Below are 19,409 nucleotides of genomic sequence, written 5' to 3'. Positions count from 1 at the left end.
TCTGCAACTGGAGGAGACGTTGGCTCTTACCACCTTAAAACTGAGTGCAGAGCCTGTATGATTTGTAGTACCACAGGTGGACTGGCTGTGGTGATAATCCTCATGTTTCGTGGAGATAAGATAAAGGAGGCTGAACTCACCAGTAAGGGAACATGCTTCGTCCTGGAAACCCATACTGCATCATGGATCTTTGATTAACTGCTTGCACATGATCCCTAGTGTTCCTACGTCCTTGCTCCAGAGGTTGGTGGGTATAGCCTCAGCAGTGCCCTCACCTAGGGCTGGTGAGAGATGCAGAGGTCCCAGGTACCACCCAGACCCACAGAGACAGGATCTTGCGTTTTGATAAGATCCGTGGGGAATTGATATTTGAGTCCCTTCGAATTTGAGAAGCCATGCAGTGCAGGATTTACACCTGGATGTAAATACATATTTTTCTTTAATTACTTCCTATTTTCTAAACATGAATGGGACAATAATCAGTCTTTATGTTCTCTTGCCCTCTTGACAGAAGCTATTATTTCTGTAATTCCCTAATTAAGACATTTCTTTTTTTAAAAAAAAGTGGCAAACATCAATCACCTACAAATGATGCACTTTTGAAAACCTCTGGATAAAATATAATTGAGTGATATTCTTTCATAGATGTAATTTTAGGGATACTTTATTTGTATTACTGGTAGATTGACCCACGTGGGAGCAGCTTGTGTTGGCTGGCTCTAATCTGTGTAGTAGTTAATTAGGAACAGTTTTTCCTGGGGTGAATCCTTTTACAGCTGGTGCTGTGTCCCCGACTTTGTTGAACTAGCAGCCTCTGTTCCACCAGCTTTTCTTAATGAGAATCACTGGCAACTGGACTCCTAATGAAGCCCCCCTGCCCCCCTACTACAAAATGCCGTTCCACATCTGAACTGTTCTGTTTCATACTGTGGGCTGGTCTTTCATAGTCTGCACCCACCCTGCCTTTCTGAAATTCTCAATCCACACCTCCCAGAGTGGACACACTTTAGGAAACACTAGCAGTTTGGAATATCATCCACAGCATGCCCCAGACCTCCTTCGCTTGATATCCCAGGTTTCCGTCCAGGTGTGAACTTGGGCAACCTTGGGGATTTCCTCTGTTCCTGGAGCCTGGCCTCTTTTTAGGTCACTGCCTGTTTTTTTTAAATTCCAGATACCACTTCCTGTCCTCCAAGGCCTCCAGAAATCTTGCAACAGAAGATTAAAATATATAAAAATATTCTTTGTTTTTAAAGTTTAAAAAGTAAGGGTAACACTCATTGACTGACGTGAGTGCTCGTGCACACGCTCGCCTGTGTGTGTTTGTAGATTGGTACATAGAGGTACATATGCAGTTTTCCCATGGGGAGCTCTCTGCCCCAAGAGCCATGTTTTTTTACCACGCTGGTCAGATGAGACTCAGGAGGCAGTCTTTGGCAGAAATCACCAAGGATGGAACCATTTACAGAAACTGTTCTTCCAACCTCTGCCTGTTTCATATCAACTGATCTTAGGGCCTTCAGGCTATTTTGGGAAGAGGCCTTGCTTAGTTAGGTCTCTTGGAGTATTTAGAAAAGGTAACAGACTCTAAAAGGTTATGGGGTATTAGAGTTCTCCATAAAAACAACCAATAGGAGAGAAAGAGAGTTCTCTCTCTGTTGTCAGTATCTGTATGCCAATGTCTACAATAAATCTATCTGTAGATGTCTATTTCTAGAGAGATATAGACCTATAGATATGTGTGTGTGTGTGTGTGTGTGTGTGTGTGTGTGTGTGTGTATCTGTATGTCTAGAGAGATTTGTCACAGAAATTGGCTCAGGGGTTTATGGGAGGTGAGAAGCCTCATGTTCTGCCGCCTGCAAGCCGGAGACTAGCAAAGCTGGTGGTGTAATTCAGTCTCAGACTGAAAGCCAGAGAATCAGAGGAGCCAATGATGTAAATCTCAGACTGAGGGCAGAAGACAAGATAAGATATCCCAGCTTAGTCAGTGAGGCAGGAAAAAAGAACAGATTTCTCTTTCCTCTATCTCCTGTTCTCTTCAGGTCCCCGGTGGCTCGGATGACGCCCACCCGTGTTGGGGAGGACCATGTATTTTACTGAGTCCACGGATTCAAGTGCCCATGTCATCTGGAAACACCCTCATACACACACACCCCCAGAAACAGTGTTTAATCTGGGCAAGTCCTTGGCCAGTCAAAGTGACATATAAAATTAACCATCACATATGTTTACTTGGCATCTTGTGGGTTTTTCCCTGGAGAGAGTTTGAGAAGTAAAAAGTAGGGGAGGCAGATCTAGCACTTTGGCTTAGACCCTGACCATCGTTTGAGCATGGACTATTCTGCTTCTGGTCCTGATGAATGGCTTCAGAGGGACAACGTGATCCTAGGGGCTGCTGAAGGAGCAGAGGGGAATGGAATGGAGCTGTGGTGAGCAGTTTTAGGCTGGGCAGGGAGATGAGAGACCGGCCCTGACATGGCCATGGGACCTTGACCACGTCACTCCTTCCATTGCCCAGGATTGTTCCCTATCTGGAAACGGATGTTGTTGGATCTTAAGGTCTCCCGTCTCTGCTCTGTGACTGCCTTTTATGGAAAAGGGCAAGGACATGGCAGAGGGGTCGTGAGATGGCAGAGCTAAACAGCTGTGCCCGTGATGTCACAGCATCCGGCCACAGTGCCCACTGTGGGCGCTGCATGCCAGGGCCCATGTGGCAGCTGGGACACAGGGATGTGAAATCTGCTTCCCGAATGAGTAGCGTGGCAAGCAGTGCTGGACCCAGGCTTTCAGTGGAGGCCTGCTCTCATCTGCCTTGTTATGCTGCAGGAGTGGTCCAGCTTTGTCAAGAATAGAAGAGAGGAAGACAGACTTGGGCAGCAAAGATTTAAATTAGATGTGGAGCCAGACTCTCCTGTTAAGAAAATTATGTGTACTAACCTGTGTGGGAGAGGGCAGGGGGACAGAATTCCCTGCAGTGCAGCCTCGGTTTGGGGAGGACACTCCAGGCTCTGCTGCACCGTTGTCAGCAAGTGGCTATAAAATGAGAGATATATTCATTAGCAGAAGGAGGAGGGGTTTGGATAATATTTAACAGAGAGGGCCCTGGTGGCCAGAGGGTCTGTGCTCCAGAGAACGACTGGACATCACCGGTTTGGGCACCTGTGTGGGCTGAACCCTCCAAAGGGGCTAATCTTCACTAGCACCCTTTCCGGGGTCTTGTTAATCCTCACCCCATTGAACAGGATCATTGTCATCCCTATTTTATGTGTGGCAATCAGAATCCCAGCAAGATGCTTCAGTTTTTTGGATTTGCCTGACTTTGCCTGTGTCTTTTGTTCTCCCAGTGAGGTTTCCAGTTCCCAAACTCATTCATGCACCCTAACTGATAACGAGTGCCCAAGCACATGTATCTTCCCTGTCATGTATGCTTATTTATTATAAATTAAATTCTGTGCATTAGGTTGAATCATGACTACTGTCGTGGGTCAGGTTACTACTAAACTAATACTTTCAGTACCGTATAAAATATTTTATAGGAAAGAAACATATCAGGATGAGATTAAAAATGAGTATCACTAGAAGTCCTGTAGTAACTTGCTTCTGTGTGGTTGATCTTGTCGGAGGCCAGCACGGGTACAGTGGCTGTGTGGCCATTTGTGTCCTCTTGTCACAAGTGGATTATATGTGTGTGTAACAAGGGGAGTGATCAAAACTGCTTTTCCTCCCTGGAAGAGATGGATATTTGTCACAGTGCAGTGGGAGCCTTAGAGACAAAGAGCCAGAGTACCCCTCTCTGTGTTCCTTTTATTCCTTACTTTTCCACTGTTTTCTTCTGGATGAACCAGGACAGTTCCCAAAGAGCATGTTAGAGTGACCCTGGCAGGGATTAGGTAAACTGCACCACCATTAACTCTCTGTCTAGCAGGAGCACGTCCAGGGAGGAGAGAACCACAGCTGCCCCAGCTGCCTCCAAAGGGAAGTACACCAAAGTGTAGAGAGGGAGCAGGGAGGCAGGGTTGTTTAGCCAGGAGGAGAACTGCTGTCTGACTTTGTATCATTGGGTAACAAAGGGGATCCTTTTATTTGTTCAGACTTTTAATCCTCATAAGGATTAGGGATTGGGTCAGGAGAATAAGTATTGCTAGTCAGTTATGCATGGGATTTGGAGCATAATTCTGAGTCACTTTAAGCAACAGGGTCCCCTACTGTTGATCGGCTTGGCAGTGCAAAGTGGGCAGGTGTTGACATAGCAGTGCTAATGGCAGAGAAGCAAGAGAAGTATGCATGAGAGCACCACACAGCATAGTGGCTCTCCCTGAGCAGAAGCCCCCTTCTTCCATCCCCACCAAGCTGGACAGTGACCCTGGGGGCACAAAGGAATGTCAGGAAGAGGATGGATGTCTCAAAGGGCTTAGGCTTCTTGCTTAACTCTGTCTGGAACCAGTTGTGTGCCCTCTGGATTCCAGTTTCTTTACTTGTGCCCAGTGTATAAGAAAATACTTTCCTTGAAGTGCTGGTATAAGGTTTGGACACAAATTAAGACATGGTTCCTGGCACATGGCATGCCCCCAGTCACAGATAGTGCTGTATTTTGTTCCTATGTGGGTCTGCATAGGATCAGGTATACTGTAGATGCTCTCAGGGCTGGGTGTCAGAGGGTTTGTGAGTGGGAGCCAAGTGGAGCCTAGGGTGATCAGAAGGTTTAGAAAAGAGGGGGACCTAGTGCAAATGAGTTGCCACAAGCAGAAGCCTGACCATCTGCTGTCATTCGGGATGAGTGGGACTTACTACTTGCTAATAGTCAAGAGACAAACAAATAAGCAGATGTTAAATTAATGATCTAAAATTAAACATGCCAAGTCCCAATGAAAATAATTTATTTCAAGAATTCCATGTGCAAGCAACTTAGACTTCTAAAAGTAAAGCCCTTGCTCTGGGCAGGTTACTTTTGCTGGAGGAGGAACTAAGCACAGGTGGAAAAGCAATTCTTTTCTTACAGAAATTAAATTTCTCAGCAGGAAGGCAGTCTAAGACAGTGGTGTAGGAAGACCCTAAACTCACTCCCTCCCAGGACACACAGAACCTGGATTTCTCCTGAAGATGAACTGAAGGGTGGTTGAATAGTTTCTGCACAACAAGGAGAGATGGAACGCATAGAGCAAAGCCAGAGACACGGAGACACAGTGATACTAGGACCCCACTCACAAGGCACTACCTGCAATAGGGAGGGATGTTACGAGGACGCCCATATACAGAATTGGCTGCCCTGAAACACAGTGAAAAAATAGCGGTTTAAAGGGCAACTAAGGAGGTAGATGGGAGATGGGCTAGATGAGTGGTGGGAATTCAGGAGGGCACTTGTTATGATGATCACTGGGTGTTGTATGTCACTGAATTCTACTCCAGAAACTGATATTGCCCTGTATGTTAACTAATTCGAATTTACATTTAAATATAAATAAATAAATAAGGGCGTGTGCCTGGGTGGCTAAGTTGGTTAGGCATCTGCCTTCAACTCAGGTCATGATCCGAGGGTCCTGGGATGGAGTCCCTCATCAGGCTTCCTGTTCAGCAGGAAGTCTGCTCCTCCCTCTCCCTCTGCCCGTCCCCTGGCTTGAGCTCTCTCTCGCTTACTCTCTCCCGCAAATAAATAAATAAATAGCAACTAGACTGTCAGTAAAGGGAATCTACTTATTAACCCTAGAGCCTCTACCAGATGGGCAGGAAACTGCTTGAATTCTTCCTGGGTTGAAGGTGCCAGTGAGAAACAGTTCTTTTATGTTTACACTCAATCTTGATAAACCCAGTGGCTGCAGGTTCCAGGGATTCTAGCCAGAGTGCTAGAGCCACCTCAGCATGCCCAGACCCCTAGGTTATACCAATTCCAGCTTTCCCCCTCTGCACACCCTGGGCATCCCTAGCCAGCACCCACCCCAGCTCCAGCCATTGGGTCAAGGGGGCCATGGTACACTGATGAACTCAGGGACCCCTGTGACCTGTGCCCAGCGCAGTGATCCTGCTAAGAGGCAGTCCCAATATGGAATGCCCCAGAAATGCTCCTCCTTCCACAGTTGCTCCAGCTCCAACCTGCCAGAACAGCCCAGTGTGGTGTGCTCCAGGACACTCCTGGCTTGTGCCCACTCTAGCCACCGTCTTGCCATGCTGGCTCCTATGTCGCATGTACTGAGACCGGACCTTGACCTGCATCTGATCCAGCCATCTCACCAAAGCAAACCTGGTATGGCCTGGGACCCTCCTGCCCTGTGCCTGCCCCAGCTGGCCTGACAAAGTTGCCAGATGCTCAGTTTACACAGGGACTTTTGGTTACAGTGTGGGGAGGAGTTGGGAGCAGGTAGAATAAGTAAAGGGGCTTGAGAGGTACACGTACAGTTATAAAGAAAGGTGCCATATACATCACTAGAAATGCAGTCAGTAATATTGTAATAACTTCGGTAACAGACTAAAAGTGATCATTTCAGAATATATAAAAATATCAAATCACTAAGATATTGTCAGTTATACTTCAATAAAAAATAAATAGGAGCGTAGGAGCAGAGATGGTCTTTTGCCATCAGCAAAGTGTTAACATTCAGCATATAGAAGAATCACGTGAGCCTAGGTTTTAAAAATAAACATAATTACAAAAGAGAAATAGGTAGGATTTTGGATAGCTTCACTGGGACCAAGAAAACAAAGCGATGCATTTTATTATTCTAGGTTAGAGACTGCCACCAATCCAAATGCAAATCAAAGAAAAAAGATGGGCTTCCCAGGTTCCAAATTATTGTTGATCTCACATTTCACATGCTTCAACAGGTGGTTTATCCTTTCCCTTTCTTGCTTCTTCCCAATATTGACAAATTGTATTTAAAAAGACAAGTATCATATTCTAGATCCCGCCTTAGTTAATCTGCATGGCAAAAAGAACTTATATTTTTTATTGGTGAATTTTAAGGACTTCAATTTTTTAAAATCATTTTTTTACCCAAGTTGGGATCTTCATGGTAATAGCGTCTGAATTATCTCAGAGCTTAAAAATGAGCCAGGAATCTAGCAAGAATTTGATGAACTCTAAGTCACTCAAGGCCTGTTGCCTCTTTGATTTTCTCTCTAGAGGGACAAAACTAATACTTTGTTTTTAAGTTGTGAAAGAAAACGTGATAGTTAAAGCGTAGTAAAGAGAAAGAAAAAAAAACAAAAGATAGTCACCAGAAATTCTACCATCCAGAGATAACCACTCTAAATATTTGGTAGTATCTCCTTCCTGATATTTCTGATGCCCTAATATGTACATACACACATCCATGCATGAATGTAATAATTTCTAAATGCTGCCCTTTCTATTTAGGTGTTCTAGCATTACTAAACATGCCATTTGAAATACTGCACCACGTGTCTAGATTTGAAAGAAATACTCATTAGAATTATCAAGAATTAATTGCATTTCCTATTTTTGCTTTTTGTATAAATCTGGCTCTGTAACTATTTCTGAGTTTTACCTTAGAATTTTATCCTAGATTTGTTTGCTCATAGTATTGAACCAAGTATTGTTAATTTTTACCTCCTAAATGTATCTAAACCTACCGACCCTTTTTCATCTTTGTAACCACAGGCCTCCATTGAGCTAGAATGCTCTTGTGTGAATCCCACAGATTCACTCCTTTTACACAGTGGAGCTCCGTGTGTCTTGGTGCCTTTTGTTGGCCTCTCTGTATCAGTGACCTAAGGACTTCACCTGCACGGTCTTCTTTCTGGATCACCTAATCCTAGTCATTTTCTCTTTTAACAGTGATCACTCTTGACCTCATTTCACTTTCAGATGAGTCCCCTCTCTATTAAAGGACTTATTTTACTGGTACCTCAAACACAATCCATGTAAAATCGAACTTGATCTTTCCCCTCAAAAGTATTTCATCACAATTTTCCACATTTCAGTTAATGGCCACGTCCTCCTTCAGGTTATTCCTGCCAAAAGTCCTGACTCCCCTCTTCTTCCTATTTGATGCATGACTGTAAGCTAGTCTTTTTCTACCCCCTGGACCAAGCCATTGTCTTTTGCTTGGGTTACTGTACTACGCTCCACACCACCTACACTCCTTGCTTCAGCCCTCGCCCTCCTTCTCTGCCCCTTATCCACCCAGTCTCCTCTTCGGTCCTCCGATGGCTTCCTGTCTCCCTCAGTCAAAACTGATAATGGCTCACCAGCTCTGTATGCTCCTCCCCGTCCCCTCTGACATCATCTGTCATTACTCTCCTCCTTTCTGACGTCGCACCAGTCCACAGTGTCCTCCTTGCGCTTCCCCGAAGCCGGCGTGGTTCTGCCTCAGAGGCTTTGTACGTGCTAGTTCTGTCTACAGTGTTCATTCCCCAGCCATCTGCATGGCTGACCCCTCACCCCTGTAGGTCTTTGCTTAAATCTTGTATTCTCCATGATTATTTCTGTGACTTCCTCATGAAAAGCAGCCTTTACTCACACCTGTTTCTTGGCTAGGCTTTGCCTTATTGGCCATTTTCTGCCTTATGTATTCCCCATAATAATTCTTCTCGAGCAACATACCACATATTGTACTTAACTTTTTTCATTGTCTTCTCCCCTTCAAATATAAGCTCTATTTGAGCAAGAACTTTTTATATTGTCTATGTCTTTATTCCCAATGTCTAGAATAATGCCTGATAATTACTAGGTGCTCAATAAATATTTGTTGAATGAGGAAAGAAGGAATGAATGAAGGAAGGGGAGAAGGAACTGGGAAAGTGCCTCTTTTCCTGAGGTGAAAATAGCCTTGGAGAAGTCAGGTGACAATGTAGTTCCTAAAGGATAGGCAATTTATTTTTTTTTTTTTTTTTTTTTTTTTTTTTTTTTTTTTTTTTTTTTTAAAGATTTTATTTATTTATCAGAGAGAGAGAGGGCGAGAGCAAGCACAGGCAGACAGAATAGCAGGCAGAGGCAGAGGGAGAAGCAGGCTCCCTGCCGAGCAAGGAGCCCGATGCGGGACTCGATCCCAGGACGCTGGGATCATGACCTGAGCCGAAGGCAGCTGCTTAACCAACTGAGCCACCCAGGCGTCCCAAGGATAGGCAATTTATTAAGCAGGTTTTTGTTTGTTTGTTTTTTTGTTTTAGCTTCTCTATAAGACCCATTCAGAAAATCAAAAGTTAGGGAAAATTAGCGTGCCACTGGGAGGGGGAAGACTTTTGCTAGTTATTATCAGTTGTAAACTTCATCTGTCCTTTCATTTATAATACTGCCCCATTGAGGTACAACTGACATAGAGTAAGCTGCATATATTTAAAATGGACAATTTAATGAGCTTTAACGTAAGTATACACTAGGGTAACTGTCACTGCAACCAAGTTAGTTAACATGTCTCTCACCCCAAAAAGTTTGTAAAGCCTCTCTCACACTTTCCCTGAGCCCGTGGGCAACCATTGATCTTTTAGTCCCCGTAGATTATTTTGGATTTTCCAGAGATTTATAGTATGTACTTTTGTCATCTGCTCTTTTCCTCTTGGTACACTTTGAGATTCATCTAAGGTGTTGTGTGTTAGTAATTTGTTTCTTTTCATTGTTAGTGATGTCCCTTTATGTAACTATATCTCAATCGTATATCTCAATACATTAACCTATTGGTAGGCATTTGGATTACCTATAGTTTTTGGCTGTTACAAATAAGAGTGCTGTGAAAATTCATATGTAGGTCTTTGTATGGAAATAGACTTTAATTTCTCTTAGATAAATAAAATACCCAGGAGTGGAATAGCTGGATTGTATGGTAGGTTAGCTTTCTGAAAACTACCAACTGCTTTCCAAATTGGCGGCATAATTTTGCATTCCCACTAGCATGTACGAAAGTTCCAGTTCTTCCACACCCTCAACAATATTTTGTGTGGTAAGTGGTCAACCAGTATTTTTCTTTTAGTTGTGGTAAAATATGTTTAATGTAAAATTAGCACTTTTTTAACCATTTTAAATGTATAATTTGACAGCATGAATTTCATTCACATTATTGTACAACCATTGCCACTATTTTCAAAAATTTTCATTAACCTACACAGAACTCTCTAACCATTAAGCTATACCTATAGCTCCAGCCCTTGGCAACCTTTTATCTACTTCCTGTCTCTGTGAATTTGCCTTTTCTAGAAATTTCATGTAAATGGAATAATTTGATATTTGTCCTTTTGTGTCATTTAATTCACTTACCATTATGTTTCAGGTTTCATCCATGTTGTAGCATGAATCAGAACTTTATTACTTTCTGGCCTAATAATATTCCATTGAGGGAATGCAAGTTGGTGCAGCCAATTTGGAGAACAGTGTGGAGATTCCTTAATAAATTAAAAATAGAGCTTTCATATGACCCTGCAATTGCACTACTGGGTATTTACCCCAAAGATACAGATGTAGTGAAAAGAAGGGCCATCTGTACCCCAGTGTTCATAGCAGCAATGGCCACGGTTGCCAAACTGTGGAAAGAACCAAGATGCCCTTCAACGGACGAATGGATAAGGAAGATGTGGTCCATATACACTATGGAGTATTATGCCTCCATCAGAAAGGACGAATACCCAAATTTTGTATTGACATGGATGGAACTGGAAGAGATTATGCTGAGTGAAATAAGTCAAGCAGAGAGAGTCCATTATCATATGGTTTCACTTACTTGTGGTGCATAAGAAATAACATGAAGGTCATGGGGAGATGGAGAGGAGAAGGGAGTTGAGGAAAATTGGAGGGGGAGGTGAACCATGAGAGACTATGGACTCTGAAAAACAATCTAAGTTTTTGAAGGGGCGGGGGATGAGAGGTTGGGAGAGCCAGGTGGTGGGTATTATGGAGGGCATGTATTGCATGGAGCACTGGGTGTGGTGCATAAACAATGAATTCTGTTACACTGAAAATAAATTAAATTTTAAAAATGAGAAAAAATATTCCATTGAATTTATATACCATATTTTATCCATTCATCTCTGTCTCTTTCCTTTTTTTGGGAGGGGACAGAACAAAAAAAGGAGTAAACTCTTAATACTCCAGTTTATATCATACCTCACTGACTCTCATGCACATTTAAAACCCTTGCCCCCATTTGCTTTGGAACCTTCCCTCAGATCATCATACACAAACACAATGCTACTTGTAATTCTAAGAGGATTCACAGACCAGATTCATCCACTGTCATTTCCTATGGGAAAAAAAAAAAAACAAAAACTCCTATGTAAACATTTGGAAGTGTTCCAGAATAAGTAGAGGCTTAACTGTTCCGTACGATTAAGATGAAGTGGTGATGTCTCAGAAGACCAGGTGGTTAGTGAAGGTTGGCACTCCTCACCCTTTCGTCCCCCATGCACCTGAACAAGAACACATTTCAACTGCACTTAAGCCCAGAGCAGAAACATTGTTGAAGTCTATGTAACAGTTGGTCTCATGGAGGAGAACACTAAGACAGGTCAGACTTTCTTGTGATAGCAAGTTCAATTTGTGTCAGACAGTGTCCATCATCTGCCACAGTGTGGCTTGCAATATCCATTCATCTCTTGACGGACACTTGGATTACTTCCATTTTGGGCTATTCTGAATGATTCTACAGTGCACATTGGTGTACAAGTATCTCTTTGAGCCTCTGTTTTCAGTTCTTTTGGGTTTATACTTAGAGGTGAAATGGCTGGGTCATAAGGTTTGAGGAACCACCAAAGTGGTCTTTTCCACAGTGGCTGCACATTTTACATTCCCACCATCTATGTGTGAGTCTTGCAGTTTCTCCAGGTCCTTATCAATGTTTGTTATTTTCCTTTTTTTTTTTTGTTGGTTTTTTAAAGAAAACCATCCTAGTAGGTATGAAGTAGTATTTCATTGTGATTTTGGCTTCCATTTTCTTTTCTTTTTTAAAGATTTTATTTATTTATTTGACAGAGAGAGAGAGAGGAGATCACAAGTAGGCAGAGAGGCAGGCGGAGAGAGAGGGGGAAGTAGGCTCCCTGCTGAGCAGAGAGCCTGATGTGGGGCTTGGCTTGATCCCAAGACCCTGAGATCATGACCTGAGCCGAAGGCAGAGGCTTAACCCACTGAGTAACCCAGGTGCCCTGGTTCCCATTTTCTTAATGACTGGTGATATTAGGCATCTTTTTATATACATTTGTATATATTCCTTGGATAGATTTCTCTGTTCAAGTTCTTCACTCATTTTTTAAATAGGTGATTGTCTTTTGGTTTTGACTTGTAAGAATTCTTTATATATTCTGGATATTAAACCTTTATTAGACATACAATTGCAGATGCTTTCTTTCATTCCCTAGGTTATCTTTTCACTTTAATCATGATGTCCTTTCATTTGCAAAAAATTTTAATTTTCATGAAGTTCATTTTAACAGTTTTTTTCTTTTATTGCTTGTGCTTTTATCATATCTAAGACTCTTGCCTAATCCAAGGTCAGAAAGATTTACCCTCATGTTTTCTTTTAAGAATTTTATGGCTGGGTCACCTGGGTGACTCAGTTGGTTAAGCATCTGCCTTTGGCTCAGGTTATGATCCCAGGTGCCTGCTCAGCGGGGAGCCTGGTTCTTCCTCTCTTCCCAGCTCCTGCTGTCTCTTGCTGTCTCTGTCTCTCTCTCTCTCAAATAAATAAATAAAAATGTTATGGCTGAGTCCTTATATTTAGATCATTTTGAGTTAATTTTTATACCCGATATGAGGTAGGGCTCCAACTTTGTTCTTTGACATGGGAATATCCAGTTGTCTCAGCACATCTATTGAAAAGACTATTTTTTTTTTTTTCCGCATTGAGTGGTCTTCAAAAAACATTTGACTTTATGTGAGAGAGTTTATTTCTGGGCTTTCTATTCTGTTGTTCTATATGTCTGTCTTTATGTGAGCTCTACACTCTTTTGATTGCTGAACCTTTGTGGTAAGTTTTGAAATTAGGACATATGAGTCTTCCAACTTCTATTTCATGAATTTGAGGATTGTCTTCCGTTTCTGCAAAAAAAGGCTGTTGTGATTTTGACAGAAATTGAATTGTAGCTGTAGATCACTTTGGGTGGTTCTGATGTCTTAACAATATTAAGTATGCCAATTCATGAGCAGAGGTTGTCTTTTCTTTTATTTATTAATTTTCAGTTTTTATAGTTTTCAGATATAAGTCTTCCACCTTCTAAAATTATTACCAGATATTTTCTCTTTCTAGATACTATTGTAAACAGAATAGCTTTATTAATTTCCTTAACAGAATGTTTCGTTTTAATAGACTGAAACATCTCATTTGTGTGTTACTCTTGTACCCTGAAACTTTGCTGAACTTATTAGCTATAGTACCTTTCTTCAGGATTCCTTGAGACTTTCTAAATATAGGATTATATCAAATTGCAATTTCAAATGTCAATGTCTTAGTAAATATAGGGTTGATCATGTTTTCTCTTTTTTCTTTGGTAAGCATTGGTAGTTGTGTCTTTTAAAGAGTTTTTCCTTTTTCATCCAATTCACTGAATTTATTGGCAATGTTTATTCATACTCAGTCCTAATATCAATAATTAGAGCCTTTTCTCCCTCTTCTTTTTCTTTATCTGTCTGGTTAGAGGTTTATCAGTTTTACTGATGTTCTCAAAGAAAAATCTTTTGATTTCAATGACTATTACTTTTCTGTTTTCTGTGTCATTGATTTCCAATTTGATCTTCATCACGTTGTTTTGCTCACTTTGAATTTAGTTTACTCTTCTTTTCTAATTAAGGTTAAAGCTGAGGTCATTGACTTGGGACCATTCTTCATTTCTAATGCATGAATTTAGTGCTATAAATGCCCCCGTATGTTAATGGAATCCTACATATCTGTGTTCTCATTTTCATTCAGTGCAAAACACTTACTGATTTCCTTTTTTAGTTCTTTTTGACCCATAGGTTATTTAGAAATGTGGTATTTTGTTTCCAAATATTTGGGCATTTTCCCAGAGTTCTTTGTTATTGATTTCTAACTTAATTCCATAGTGGTGAGAGAGAACTATGTTAAATTTATTCATACTTATTTTATTACCTAGAATATGGTCTCTCTTAATGTGCTCTTTTAAGAATAGTGTGAATTTTGCTTTGTTGAGTGGAATGTTCTATAAATGTCAAGTAGGTCATTCTGGTTGGTGATATTGTTCAATTCTTCTATGTCCTTGCTAACTTTATGCCTGTTTGTTCTATGAATTATTGAAAAGGGCTATTGAAACCTCTGAGTATAATTGTGGATTTGTCTATTTCTCTTTAAAGATCTACAAATTTTGTTTCATTTATTTTGAAGCTTCGTTGTTTGGGCATTTTGACTCTTTTATCGCTATGAAGTGACCTTCCTCATCCCTGGCAATATCCTTTGAGCTGGAATTTACTCTGTCTGCTCTAGGTTTCTTTTGAGTAGCTTTAACATGCCCACATTTTATTTTTAACCTGTGTGACTTTGTTTTTGAAGTCCATTTTTTATAAGCAACATACAGTTGGGTTTTGCCCTTTTTAAAATCCTTTTTTATAATCTCTGCCTTATAATTGGGATGTTTAAAGGTTTTGTGATTTAATGTGATTACTGACATAGTTAAGTTTAATACTATAATATTGATATTTGCTTTCTCATCTTTGTTCTCTTTTTCTATTTCTTTTTTTCCTCTCTGTCTAATTAGCTATAACTCTTTGTTTTACTGTTTCTGTAGTTACTTCAGAGTTTATAGGATACATCTTTAGTCTGTTGCAAGTGATGTTATTCCACTTCACAAATAATAAAAGGACTTTGCAGTGGTATACTTCTATTTCTTTTCTGGCAGCCTTGCAGCCTTTGTACTATTTTACCTGTGTGTTAAATACACAATACCTTGTTATTTTTTGTATTTATACATATATTAAAGAGAGTCATAAAATTAAAAAAAACTTATATTCTTATCCATGTAGTTAACATTTTCTGTGCACCTCCGTATTTTGTCTAGATTTCCAAATGATGCCATTTTCCTTCTGCCCAAAGAACTTTAACATTTCCTGGTAGTGTGGTTCTGTCAGTGATTTTTTTTTTCAGCTTTTGTCTCTACAAAAACACGTTTGTTTTTCTTTTTGAACTATATCTATATTGGTTATAGATTCTAGGTTGATAGTTATCTTGTCTTTCAGTGCTTCGAAGATGTTGCTTACCTGTCTTTTTGCTTTTATTATTTCCAATGAGAAGTCTGCCATTATTCTTATTTTTGTATCTTTGTATATAACACAACTGCTCTTTTTTTAAAAGAGATTTATTTCTTTTAAAGAGAGAGAAAGAAAGAGTGAGGGAAAGGGGCAGAGGGAGGATCTGAAGCAGGCTCCATGCTGAGCACATAGCCTGACATAGGGCTCAATCCCGGGACCCCAAGATCATGACCTGAGCTGAAATCAAGAGTCAGAGACTTAACTGACTGAGTCACTCAGGTGCTCTTAAGATTTTTTTTTAAATTGTGGGTTTTGGATAAATTGACTAAGGTGTAACATTGTAATTTTCTTTGTCATTTTGGGCCTTGAAATTCTTGAGTTTGCAGGTTTATGGTTTTCATCAAGTTTGGAACTTTTCAGCCATTACCATCAAAGTTGGGTTTTTTTGTTGTTTTTGTTTTTGTTTTTGTTTTTTTTTAATATCTTCTTGTTCCTCTGAGAACTCCAAATACTTAAGTATTAAGATGCCTTTTGAAGTCATCCCATAAATCATTGACGTTCTTTTCTCTTTGGTTCTTAATTCTCTCTTTTTTTTTTAAAGGAATTTTAAAAAAATATTTTATTTATTTATTTGACAGAGAGAGACCACAAGTAGGCAGAGCAACAGACAGAGAGAGAGGGCGAAGCAGGCTCCCTGCTGAGCAGAGAGTCCGATGTGGAGCTCGATCCCAGGACCCTGGGATCATGACCTGAGCAGAAGGCAGAGGCTTAACCCATTGAGCCACCCAGGAGCCTGGTTCTTTGTTCTTTTTGATTTCACTTTGAATCATTTCTGTTGCTATCTTTCAAGTTCACTATCTTTTTGGGACACCTACATGGTCAGTTAAATGTCTGCCTCTTGGTTTTAGCTCAGGTCATGATCTCATACGCTGTGAGATTGAGGCCTTCCCTGGCTCTACCCTCTGTGGGGAGTCCACTTGAAGATGCTTTCCCTCTGCCCCTCCCTGCAACTTGTGTGTGCACATGTGTGAGCTCTCTCTCTAAAATAAAAAATAAAAAAATAAAAAACTTTAAGCTCTCTGTCTTTTCTTTTACAATTTCTAATATTATTTATTTGTCATCTCCAACATTATAGTTTTTATATCTAGAAATTCAGTTTGGGCCTTTTTTTTAACTTCAATGTCCCTATTTATATTTTGATCATAGGAATTCTAATTACAATTACTGTTTTAGTGTCCTTTCCTGCTAATTCTAACATCTGTGTCTCTTGTGAATTTTAGTCTATCTTGTCTTATTTATTGAATAGATATAGTAAGTAAATAAATAACTATAAGTAAATATATCAATCAATAAATAACTGTCTCTATTATTGAAATAAGACGGTTTCAACTGATGTGTTCATTTTTCTCACGATAGGTCTTATTTTCCTGCCAGATATTTGGAGTTCACTTTACTGGGTGCTGCCTCTTTTCATGTTTCTATAAATATTCTTAAGCTTGAGCTTCAGTTACGTAGCTAAAAATAGTTTGGTTTGTTGGGTGTAATTGAAGCAGTAGGCCTCTAGAGCTAATTTTTCTCCACTTTTGAGTCTTCTATCAGTGCCCATGGATTTTTACTTTTTCTAGTCTGTGTGCTGGGAACAGGCACTGTTGTGGGATGTGTGTGAGCCCAGAACACCGCTCCCTCCAAACCTTAGATTGTTCTTTCCCATCTGCAGTGGCTCTTTCACATGTGTGTGTCTGTCATCTTTGATGGATTCCCGAGGGAGACTGTCCTCAGGTTCCCAGGGTTCTCTGTGCACTTCTGTCTTCCCTGGTACTCTACACTGAGAGCTCTAGCTCTTGGTCTCTACTATTGGATCTAGCTCCTCCATGGAATACATCAACCAGCTGGGTTCCCATGCCCTCTGTCATGGTCTGTACAGCCTTTCAAAAGCAGTAATCTGGAGTGAATGGGTGAATGTAGCAGCTCACATCCTTTGTTTTCCCTCTCAGGTATTACTGTCCAAATGTTCAGTGTCTTGAATATGTTTGTTCTATATATATTGTCTGTTTTTTTTTTTTTGTTTTTGTTGTTATTTCTGACTGTAGATTAAGCCAATCCCTGCTGCTAAGTCTTTACCAGTAGCTATAGTCATGAACTTTATGTTTTAAAATCTCCCTCCTTGTTGAGGGTGATTTTCCCATAAATATTGTACTTGTCTTTCAATTCACTTTCAATTCAGTTATGCATGCTCAATCTCTTCTCCTGAATAAGACACTTAGTTCTGCAAGGAGAGTGCCCATGGCAAGGATGGCCCTGCCTTCACAAGGGTTAGTCACAAGGGAGTGCTAAGACAAGTACGTGGACTGCTTTCATCTAAGCAGGAGTCAGTAGGACTCTTAGCAACTTGATGGAAGGGAACTCAGAAGTTAAGGATAGAAGAAAATCATTTCTACAGAAGAGGACATTTAAGAGTCTTGAAGGATGACTCTTTGGTTAACTCTATACATTTACTAGTGTGGGAAAACTTCCCATTTGAGTAACACTTTACAATTGGCAGAGTTTCATACTCACTATTTCTTTTAAGGAGATATATGGACTTTGGAATGCTTGAAAGAACCTCCCCTGGCATAGGATACAGCTTGAATAAGGGTAAGGTATCAAGAAAGCTTTGGCTGTGTTTAGAGAAGAGTGAGTTCTCCATGTGGATTAGCATATAGATGGATGATGGCAGCAGGCACAAATTCTGGAGAAAAGGTCAGTTGGGGACCATTTAGTCAAAGCAATGAACGACAGGTAGAGACATTTATACCTCATTTCTTAAGAAGCAGGAGCCATTGAAGGAAGCATGGGACCAAATGATAGAAGCCCTGTGTTCTGAAATTAACTTAGAAATAGGGTATGGCAAGAATGAGGAAAGCAAAGAGAATAAAAGTAAGGAAACAGAAGTCTATTTCAGATGCTATCTCTTCTTCCCTCTTACTGAGCTTTCTTTTTGAACCTCTGTCATTCATCTTGTTGTCTTGAAATGCACACTAAGGAAAGGATTTGACTATATGCAGTCAGTAGTTCTGAGTGGCTGCCATTACAATTTCTTTTTAAAAATTAAAATAAGACAATTGTTGGTCCTGGGGTCATAATTAATACACATGATCACTCTCCTCTGCCACCTACTTCATATTCCCTTTACCTTAGCCAGCTCATCTGCTGGTCTAGGTCTGCTTGGTAGGGTGACCTTTGTTCCCAATGAGCTCTTGGTCACTGTGCTGTTGTTGACAATGGTTGCCATAATTGAGCATTCATTGTCACCCATTATGGAAGCACCAGGGATGGCCTAGCACATTCTCTAAATTTCAAATATGCTTTTCCCTGCCCCAGTGATGTAGCAGCAGCCCTCGCTACTCATGATCTTTAGGAACATTCTTTTGTTGTTGGTGTTCTGGCGTGAGGAGCCTGTGACTGTTACCTGTCACAGGATTCCTGGTGGAAAATTATTTCACTCTAACTCCATTTTCCTCCTCCAGGAACCAGGACTTCTAGTCCACCATAACCTAAATGTGAAGGGACCAGAAACACTAATTCCCCATGATGGCCCCTGGGATTGATAAGGAGAGGGGCCATTCTACTTCCACACCTTTTTAATTTCAATAGATGGTCCCAGTCATCCAAAGCAGTTGAACTCAATAGCAGTGTGTGAGAGTTCACTTTGCACCAGTTCCTCATTAGTACTCAGTACTTTTTATTGCAGTCATCTGATGGGTATTTAGAGGTATCTCCTTGTAGTTTAATTTGTATTTTTCTATTTACCAAGGATATTGAACACCTTTTGATTTTATCTCACATAGATGCTGACTTTGTAACATCCCTATTAAAGTCCTCTAATTTTCAACTAGGTTAGCTGTCTTTTTGTAATTATTTTCTAGGGGTTAATTATATACTCTCTTATCAAAGTCCTGTGAAGATATTTCTTCCATTCTATGGCTTGTCTCTCCACCCTTTTTATGGTGTCTTTTGATTAAGGTAAGTTATTAGTATTTCTATAAAACAATTTATTGGTCTTTTTCTTTATGACTAATTCCTCTGGAGGTCTGTTTAATTAATTTTCCCTTATTCTGATATCATGAAGATATTCTGTAATTTTCTAAGAGCTTTGTTGTTTTACCTTTCACAGTTAGGACCACAATCCACCTAGATTTGATTTTTGCAGATGAGAGGTTGGATCAAGTTTCACTTCCTTTTCCCATATGGATGCTCAATTATCCCAAAATCATTTACCGAAAAGATATCCTTTAC

General features: G+C 40.4%; 1 protein-coding gene and 1 non-coding gene across 6 annotated transcripts in view; one reads left to right on the top strand and one right to left on the bottom strand.

Moving 5' to 3' along the window:
* The window catches only part of ATP10A (ATPase phospholipid transporting 10A (putative)), a 199,294-nt gene that overhangs the window by 107,127 nt on the left and 72,758 nt on the right, over positions 1-19,409 (top strand). The window lies entirely within an intron of this gene.
* LOC123389404 lies at positions 11,397-11,518 on the bottom strand. The gene has a single exon (XR_006604010.1). It is a non-coding gene; the product is annotated as a small nucleolar RNA SNORA28 (small nucleolar RNA).

This window comes from Mustela putorius, unplaced genomic scaffold (assembly GCF_011764305.1).
Source record: "Mustela putorius furo isolate JIRA1106 unplaced genomic scaffold, ASM1176430v1.1 tig00003972_pilon_pilon_pilon, whole genome shotgun sequence".
Taxonomy (NCBI): Eukaryota; Metazoa; Chordata; class Mammalia; order Carnivora; family Mustelidae; genus Mustela; species Mustela putorius.
The sequence above is the reverse complement of the archived record's forward strand: the minus strand, read 5'-3'. Positions and strand labels throughout refer to the sequence as shown.